We start from the raw sequence: 10355 nt of genomic DNA on the forward strand, positions 1-10355 counted from the left end.
CTTCTGAGCCTCTGCTCAGGGCAGGGACAAAAGCCATATAGCAAAGAAAGATAAAGCAGAGCAGACAGGACCCAAGAGGCCAGCGTCCAACATGTGGTGCCCACCATTTCAGAGTACCCACAGGGGACAGGACCCAGCCATGGTGGCACAGTGATTTACATTCATGTTCCCTCTCTCCAGTGTCCTGGCCTGCTTCTCATCTCCCTGGCACCTTCCTACCTGCTCAGTTCTCTCCCTCACTGTTTATCCAGGTCCCCTTGCAACCCTGTTCACAGAAGGGAAGACAAAAGCCCAGTGCTCCAAAAAATTAAGATTATAAAAATGTTTGTGGCCTCTAATTTGACAGAAACCTCCAAACTATCTTGTTTGGAATGGGTGGGTCCAGCCCGGTGGTCTCACAGCCTTGAGCCCTAGGACCCCAGGAGACAAGGGGTAGGTTGGGGGACTGGACTCTTCCTCTCCCTGACTGTGTCTCCTTTCCTCTGTGATCTTTCCCAGGCATTTGGCACCTCTGGGCCTGTACTCCCTGGTTGGCTTTCTTTGTTCCCTTTCAGTCCTAAAAGGTCAGGGCACTCAGTACTCTTTTGCCACAATGACCTGCTGAATGGATGCCCAAGACTAACCAAAAAATGGTATCAGGAGTGCCAGGACACTGGTTCAGCCGGTCTCACATGTGCTGTCTGATGCAAGGTTCTAGAGACCTGCTGCTGGTAGAGAATCAGCATCGTGGTCACAGCTGACATGTACTGAATGTCCATTTCTTGACTGACACTACTCTAAAACTCAGCTAAAGGCTTTCATATATCAACTTATTTATGTTTTTTTTTAAAAACCCCACCAATGAGGAAACTGAGTCAGGGAAAAGTTAAGGACTATGCCCAAGTCACACAGCCAGTGAGGGGCTGGGCCAGGACTCATACCCAGGCCTCCAGGCTCCAGAGCCCGCTCTCTTAACCACATGCAGGGTGCTGGCTGTCTCCATCAGAGGGAAGTAGCTGGAGGGCAAGGACCATGTCCTGCCCATCACTGTGCCCTGGAGCCCAACATCAGGCCTGGCACAGGTGGTACCTGGAACTAAAGCCAAGGCTCCTGGCAAATTGGGTTGGCCTTGACTGGAAGGGGGACAGGATGTGAATTCTCAAGAGTTGCCAGTGTCCAGGAATTTGTGCAAACGACCTCGTGATGTAATGGCTGAAGGAATTTAAGCCCTTTTCTGGCTCTGAACTAACTCAGCTCTAGTCATAGCCTCCAGCTGAGAGCATCTACCTGTTCCAAGGTGAACCTGGCCTGGGGGCATCCAGATCCCTTCCTGTCCCAGCAAACAAGATCAGGCCAGGCCATCCAGGGCCTGCTGCTGCAGGTGAACCAGCTTTGGGTGGGCTCCTTCTCTGATCTCAGCTGCCTCCTGAACCCTTCTGCAAAAGGGAACAAACAACCCCAAAGCTTCTATGGGTTTTAAGAGGGCCCTTGAGTCTGGAGGCTGGCTGCTGGTCTCCTGCGCCCCCTGGTGGAAGGAAGAGAGATGCATCTTCCCTGCACAGAAGTCCCAAGCCTCCATGCCTCCCCAGCCTCCTCCCCTAAGTTCCCTTCTCTTCCTCTTGTCTTTATTCATTCATCCTAACTGAATTCTTGTCCACTAGGTGATGGGCACATGCCACACGACAGGGACACAGAATATTGATGCTGTCCCTGCTCCAAGATACTTTCCAATCATTCACTCAACTCATTCATTCAACAAATATTTAAGGAGCTCCTACTGTCTGTCAGGCTTTTCTCAAAGCCCCCACAGAGTTCACAGACTAACAGGACATACAGCCTGGTGGAAAAACAGTGGCTATATGATGGGGGAGACTTAGGTGCTAGAGGGACCCCACCAGATAACCACAACAGAGGCCCTAAATGGAGCAGTGGCAGTAGAAGAGCAGAATGAGTGTGTGGGGTCAGGGGAGTAGGGGGAGGGGGTGTCAAGAGAGGGGGTTAAGGGGGACTGTCTGTTCATGCGTGTGTCTGTGGGTGTCTGTGTGTATGCGCCTGTTACTATGCATCTGTGTATGTGTGTGGGCAGCCAGTCTGAATGATTCGCATTCTCCATCCTAGAGTGGAGAGGCTTTGACTACATCTCATAGTGACCGGGACATTGCCCCATCCCAGAAGTCTGAGGACGCATCTTCAGACTTGTCTCCCCATGGATTGAGTTACACTCGCCTGTTCCTTTGTGGTGTTACCCCTTTGCCCTATTTGGGATTGAATGTTCCATGGAAACGCCCTTTGTGTGTCCCTTTCTCTTGCTCTGCCTTTGGGTGTGGCCTTCCTAGATGTCAGTCAACCTGCTGACAGCAGACATCACAAAGCTACATTCAACTCCCTGAAACCTGACCCTTTGTTTCATTTGAATGGCTTCTCAATAAAAGGGTTCAGCGTGTGCTCTCTCTTTCTCTTTCTGTGGACCCTTTAGGTCAGAGGAGCCATCACAGGACCCCAAAGAAAAAGGTATCTCTGTCTCTTGTGTGATTATTTCGTGCAGCCCAGTTCACCTGGAGTGACCCTGAATGTTTTAGTCATGAGGAACGCGACATGTGTGCGTGTGTACATGCATGTGGGGTGGGGCAGAATGTGGGTTTGCAAAAAAATGTTGAAGCAACATCTGGGCTGGGCTTGGATAGCTGTGTAGGGTCTGTCCGAGTGTAGGAAATGGGGTGTGGAGTGGGGTGGGGCAGAGAGAAAGAACATCCTAGCCAGAGAGGCTAGAACAAACAAGCACATGCAGTACAGGCATGTTTAGGAAGCTACAAATAGTCTTCTGTGGCTCAAGTGTGTGGTTAGCAGGAAGAAGGCAGCAGGAGAGAGGAAAAAGCCTGGCGAGTTGGGGTGGGGGAGTCTTACCCTGGGGCTGAAAGGAGCCATGGAGGCTTTAAGAAGCAGAATGAGATACCCCCATTTGCATTTTAGAAAAGGGCCATTAGACTAGGCCACTGGATCCATGGATGGAGGAAGGACTGGGAGGGCGAGAGGCCAGAGCTGCTGTGTGCTTGTAACCCAGCGGTGTGATGCTGGGCAAGCCACGACACTTCTGTGAGTCACAGACACCTCATCTGTCAAATGGGGATAATGGTATTAAGCCTGTAGAGTTAGAAAGATTAAATGGAATAATATTCAGGAACCATCTACTACTGTGCCTGACACATATTAGGAAATTATAATATTTAATTAAATTAGAAAGTCAACCAGGAAAGCAATTGTAATTGCCTACGCAAAAGGTGGGAAGGCAGGGCTGGGGTTATGGCTCAGTGACAGAGCGCTTGCCCTCATGTATGAGGCACTGGGTTCGAGCCTCAACACCACATAAAAATAAATAAATAAAATAAAGGTATTGTGTCCAACTACAACTAGAAATATTTTTTAAAAATGGGAAGGGCCTAAGTGCAACCATTGACATGGAGGGAGAGGGGAAGAGGACACAGAGCTGTTTCACACATCTGACTTTGGGGATGGGGTTGGGCCTTTCTAAAAACTTCTCAAAGTACAGTTTTGCCTCTTGCCCCCCTGGGGGTTACCCTGACTAAGATCTCATCCCCCTCCTGGGTTCCTCAATGCCTGCACTTTACAGGATATACACTAGTTCAGGATTCCTACATCTCAGGCAGAGCTGCTTGGGCATCAGGCAAGGGCTGAGCCTCTAGGTATGACACCAATGCAGCAGTCAGCATAGACAGGTGTTTAATGGAGGTATCAGATGACAATCAAACGTGGTTCTGTTCAGCCACCAGATTTATCCCTGAAGTTGGTGAAGGCAGTGAGAAAGGATGTGTTGGGGAAGCTGACCATGAAGATTGCCTGGATTTCAGCTGCTAAAAACACTGATATGGCTGTGTCCCTGTAGTATGCTGATTTTAAGTCCTTTGGGTATAAACCGAGGAGCAGGATAGCTGGGTCAAAAGGTGGTTTCATTCCAAGTTTTCTGAGGAATCTCCATACTGCTTTCCACAGCAGGTGCACCAATTTGTAGTCCCACCAGCAACGTATGAGTGTACCTTTCCCCCTACATCCTCGCCAATATTTATTGTTGCTTGTATTTTTGATAATTGCCATTCTGACTGGAGTGAGATGAAATCTTAGCATCGTTTTGATTTGCATTTCTGTAACTGCTAGAGATGTTGAACATTTTTTTCAAATATTTCTTTGACCTTTAAGATTTATTCTTCTTTGAAGTGTCTGTTTAGTTCCTTAGACCATTTATTAATTGGGTTATTTGTTTTTTTGGTGGAACCAACCTAGGTGCCCTTCAACAGATGAATGGGTAAAGAAAATGTGGTGTATACACACAATGAAATATTATTCAGCCTTAAAGAAGAATGAAATTGTGGCATTTGCCGGTAAATAGACAGAGCTGGAGAATATCACGCTAAGCGAGATGAGCCAGTCCCCCAAAACCAAAGGCTGAATGTTTTCTCTGGTATGTGGATGGTAATTCACAATAAAGGGGGAGCTAAGAAAGAATAGAGGTACTTTGGATTAGACAGAGGGAAGTGAAAGGAGGAAAGGGGGAGTGGGGTAGGGAAGATAGTAGAATGAATCAGACATTATTATCCTATGTGCATACATGACTACACAACTGGTGGTTCTACATCATGTACAAGCAGAAGAATGAGAAGTTATACTCCATTTATGCATGATGTGTCAAAATGCATTCTAATGTCATTATTAGAACAAACAAAAAACAAAGAATGGTATACAAAGGGAATTGTACAGTTAAAAAAAATAACCTATGAAACTTCTGTTGTATTACCTAATAAACGATAGTTACAATTACAAAAAAATAAATTGACTGGATTTCATCACTCACTCAGTGGAGAGTAAAAATCTAGCAAATCCACCCTCAGGCACAGGTCTCCAATTTCCCCAGCCCAGGCAACCTTCCTCCCACACCTGCTCCTGGGGTGTTGGCTCTTAGCACGTGCCCATTGCATCGGTAGAAGGGTGAATGGTGGGGACAGTTTAAGGTACACCTGTAGCTCACTCACTACTACTCCTTGGAGCACCTGTTCCTCAGGTTGCCAGTAGTAAAGAGACTTAGGTAATTGTTAAGGACTAAGCCCTCAAAGCCACTATGTGACGTTGACACCCTCTTAATGCCTTACTCACTCTGTGGACATTTGTTAATAGTGTTCAAGGGCCAGCAGTTAGTCTCTTTGGTCTGTAGGTCCCTTAAAGTCTGGTTCAGATGTGAATTTTAAGATGTTAGTTTGTATTTGGGGAATGCTGTCTCTGTCCCTTGTTCCAAGGAAACAACTTAGACCTTTAGATTTCTTTGATTTCTATGGGGTGGAATTTTTTTCTTTTTTAATCGCCTGAAAACAGCCCCTGGAATTGACTTCTGTGAATGCCTGAGCTTCCTGAAGAGATGTTATTTATTAGGTATTCCTGAGATTCTATTGAGCAAAAGGAAAACTGTGGGACAGCAGGGCAAGACTGAATGCAAGGGCTAGGGGATCGGAAGGTGAGCTTGCTAGCAGGACCTGGGAGGGCTGGAGACCCTAGTAGCCTTGAAATCACTGCCTCCAGCGGGGTGGCTACACTGAGCTCTGAGCAGACCAGGCCGGGAGCATCAGCTCTGCCTACCTGGCCCCAAATCCTCCAACCCCAGGGCAGCAGAGGCCAGTGAGAAGCTCTGAATGAAGGGCTCAGCATGACACACACTAATAATGACAGATCCTCCCGAGCTCTAGGAAAGCAAAGTCTTAGGTAAAGGTGGCATCAGCAACCATGGAGATTAAATTCCCTGCCAGTCAATCAGGAGGGGACTCTGAGTTTGATTTAGGTGGGCTTATAATTTTTTAAAAAATAAAATCTTTTTCTCCTACCTGGCTTTGGGGAGGAAGGGTTACACCTTCTACTGAAGCCGGGACTATTATAGGAGCATCCCAGATTCAGGTCAAAGTGAACACAGTGCAGGAGAGATCCTCCCTCCCTACTCCCTCGTCAGCTCATTGATGCCACTCTGGGAAGGAGCTGGGGGGAGCCTGGCTTTGCAGACTGACTTGGCCAACTGTGGCTTTGGGCCCCCTTTATATGGGATGGTGGGTTGTCAGTTTCTTGATGTCATAAGGCCTTGGGCCCTTCTAGGTTTAGCCTCTCTAAGCAGAGCTCCCTGGTGTGGCTGCTGTCATGGCAGCCTGCAGGTGCAGCCTCTGCCTGGACCTCTTTTTTTCTCTAAGCACCCTCTGGGTCTCCTCTTCCCAGAAAAGGTCTGTGAACTCTCTGCCTTTGACCATTTTTCATAGGAACTAGCACAGAAAAAGTGAAAAGAGAGAAAACTTGGGAGCAGAAAACCCACAATATCTAGTTGGACCCTCCCACCAAAGCTGGGGCAAATCTGCTTTCCTGTCTCAGTTTCTCTACCAATAAAACAGGAATAACAGCTTCTTCTCATCAAAGAAGTGCTACACAAGTGGTAGAATACTTTGTGGCTGTGTGCTGTTCTTCAATGCAAGAGAACTTTCTTTCCCCCTTCTTTCTTTAGACTTTTCTTCCCTTGGAGAACTGAACCTGGAACTTCCTTGCAGTAGAAACCCATAGGCCAGAGCTTTGGGCTCTGGGATCCCTGATTCACGAGAGAATAAACACAGACTCCATTAAATAAAAAGGTTTTTTTGTGCCCCTTAAACCTACCTGTGTGCCACAGTGGGCTGCAGCAAAGGGACTTAGCAGGTCATCAGGTCCTTCCGTAAAGTATACCAAAGAAGGAGACAGAGTACTTGGTTCTGGTATTGGTGTTTCCACTTATTGGGTGCCATTTAATCTCAAGCAGTTTTCTCATCTACAGAATAAATAGAGGGGGCAGAAGAAGACTTCCAAGTGTAAATCTCAGCTGACAAAGGGAGGACAGAGTTGAGCAGAGCTCATCCCTGACCTCCTGTTCCTCCTCACCTTTTAGGATCAGCAGCTCTATCAGGGCTCTCCTGCCTTCAGCCTATGGGGCCCAAGTACATAATGGCCATAGAAGAGGTTGGAAGGATAGGGATGCCCAATTGGCCCTACTCTGCCCTGGCCCACCCAGAGAGCCTGTGAGCTCATGTCTGCAGTAACTTCACTGCTCATAACCAGGATGGTGAGACAAACCTGGAAGCCATGCACAAGTGAGAAGTGATGGCTGTCTCCTTAGGAATGTACTGCCCAATTAAATCTGTCTCCCATATGGCTCCAGAGGATATTGGGACCACTCCGCAGGCCATCTTGGCCAACCTCCAGGCTGTGTGGTTCTGCAAGCATTTATTGAGGGCCTACTATGCATCAGACATCAAGCTGGGTGTCAGGGAGAAAAAGAGCAATAAAAGTAACACTAAAAAGTACAGTCTATCTGTCCCAAGACACACTTTTGGAAGCAGACTGTCAGAGAGCTTTGGGTTGTGCTGGTGATGCCCCGGACTCATTTCCAATCTCCCATTAACCCCAAGGCCTGTCTTTCCCTGATCACAGGCTCCAAGCCCTTAGATTGTTTCCCTCCCTTTAGAAAGCATCCCAAGCTCCCTACCTTCTTCTGGCCTCCTCTTCCTCCCCAGTTGATATGGATCAGGCAGCTGACTCATTTCTACTACTTCTGGTATAGTCTGAAATTCCTCTGTAATGTCCATCCATAATGCAGATGTTAGGTTTATTGCATCCTGTCCTGGGCAGGGTGTCCAGCAGAGGTCATGAACTGAAGTGACACCCATGCAATAAGAGAGGATGGGGTCTCAGTAGAGGTCATTCTCCAAGTGAAACACCTGAAGGAGGCAAGTCCTCAGACAGGAAAGACTAACTTGGAAGACTGGTGTCTTCCTCTTTCAAAGGGTGAGAATCTTGAGGGCTAGACTTGGGAGAGGATGGAAACCTAAGTGTGGCCTACGTGGCATGTGGTTAAAATAGGCTGTCCGGGGGCTGAGGCTGTGGCTCAGTGGTAGAGCACTTGCCTAGCATGTGTGAGGCACTAGGTTCGATTCTTAGCACCACAAATAAGTAAATGAATAAAATAAGGTTCATACATCTAAATATGTGTGTGTGTGTGTGTGTGTGTGTATATATATATACATATATATATATATACATATATATGTATATATATATATATATACATATATATATATACATATATATATGTATATATATATATATATATATATATATATATATATATATATATATAAAAGGCTGCCTGCTTGTGTTTTCCCTTAAGTAGCTCTGTGTCTATATTTGTTAGGATCGCATTCCACTATGAAAAGACACCCCCAAAACTGGCTTACAGTTATTTTTCTCACATAATGAGAACTCGGAAGACAATCAGTCCAGGACCTGATCATGGACTTTTATCCTGATACCTAGCCTTCCTTAGCATGCACTTCCTGCCTCATGGTTAAAGGTGGCTTCCCTGTCTCCAACATCAAGTTCAAATTCCAAATAGGAAAAAGAAGATCAAAAGACCACTTGAGTCTCCTTTCCTTTTAAAGTGCTTTCCCAAAAGTTCCATACAACTTCTTTCACCTCATTGGCCAAAACAGTGTCACATGGCCACTTCTATCTGCAAAAGAAGCTGGGGAATGTTTTTTGTTTTTGTTTTTTAGGTGTTTGATGACTTTATTTTCCATTAATTATTTATGCCCTGTCCATATAAATTCTAATATATGAAAATTATTTCTGCAGAATTTCCCAAGGTGGCCTCTGGTATGGAGGTGAGGGAGAATGACCACAAGAAACTGCAGTGCAGTCTCTCCATCAACCAGGAGCCATACACTGAAAATTAGCAACTGCTACACTACCATAAGTGTGGGGGCTGATAAGGAGAAAAGCCACCAAGGGCAAAACTTCAGAGAACCTTACAGTTTTTGGAGGCTGAAAGTCCAAGATTGGCCTCTGGTGAAGATTGTTTCACAACATGGTGGATGGCATCATGGTGGGAGTGCATGTGAGAAGAAGAGATCTCATGGTAAGACAGGAAGCTGGAAAGAGGGTACAGGTGTGTCTTCTTTTTATGACAACCCACTTCTGGAAGAATGAACCAGGTTTCCCCCCAAAATTATATTAATCTATTCTTAGGGCAGTGCCCCCAATGACCTTGCACTAAGCCTGATGTGGTAAGGGTTCCACCACTTCTCACATCATCTCTCCAGAGACTGAGCATCCAGTACTTGAACCTTTGGGAAACGAGTGACATACAACAGCACCAAGTAACACATTGTATATATGTTAATGGGCACCTATGGTCACAAACATTTTTATCAACTATTTTTTCCCAAAAAAAATTATTTACCAAAATAGGGAATATTCAACTTATCTGATATTTATGTTCTTATAGAAAAAAGTTAAATAAATAGAATAACTCTAGTTTTTACGTGGTCTTAATAAAGGTATTATATGGTTTCATTTAATTTGGACTTGCTTACTTTTACTTTACCAATTTAATATGGCGATTGGAAAGCTTTAGTTTTATGGGGAATGTGTCTTAAGTGAATGAGCATCTGCTTTCCCCCAACAACATAGATTTGTTTAAATAAGAACTGTAAACTACAAGAAGGATAAAAAAAAAAAACAGATTTCAGGAAAGAGAAGGTGTAGCTTAGGGGTGGAAGAAGGGGAGCAATGGCTCAGTGGGCTGATGGCGGCCAGCAGTTGGCAGGTGCCTGGACAGCAGCAGGCAAAAAGAGAACACGGAAGTAGCAGAAATCAGGTGCCCAACCTCGCTCTTCATTGCCAAGTGGGTCCCTCGTTCATACAATCTCAGAATATCTCCTCTCCTCACTTAAGCTGCTTAATGTGAGCCTCACTTCCTTTTGCTGCGGGCTAAGCTCAGCCTGGAAGCATGTACAACTCCATCTGTTAGAAAAGAACCCTCCGGTCTTTTACGTGCACGCCTGTGTTGTGGAAGGCTGGGACGGCGAGGTCCTGAAGCAGAGTCAGTCTACATCCCAGCGCATACTACTTTGAGAGCTCAGCGCTTGGGTTTGTTTCGGAAAGAAGCTGACAGGAAGCTCCCTGGAAGCTTCCCTATGCTGTGCTAGGGGACTCTCCTATTTGTGCGTCCTCCTGCCGCACTGTTATCTACAACACCGGAGTGTCTGGAGTCTGTACCCGACCGAGGGCAGGCTCTGGGTGTTTGGCTTTACAACCTCAACGTCTACAAGGCCCCGGGCAATGCGAACGGCCTTGGTCACCGGTGGCGCCTTCTTCCTCCGGCAACAAAGTAGCCCAGTTCCAAAACCTTAAGTCTCTCGCAGTGTTTCAGGGAGCAGGGAAGCACCGCCCTCTCGCTGGGGTAGGCCCTCCCCAGCCTCCAGGGTCACCATCCTCCTCTGCTCTGTGCTGCCATCTACCGGTGAGCGGGA

Source organism: Spermophilus citellus (genome assembly GCF_964194105.1).
Source record: "Spermophilus citellus genome assembly, chromosome: 10".
Lineage (NCBI taxonomy): Eukaryota > Metazoa > Chordata > Mammalia > Rodentia > Sciuridae > Spermophilus > Spermophilus citellus.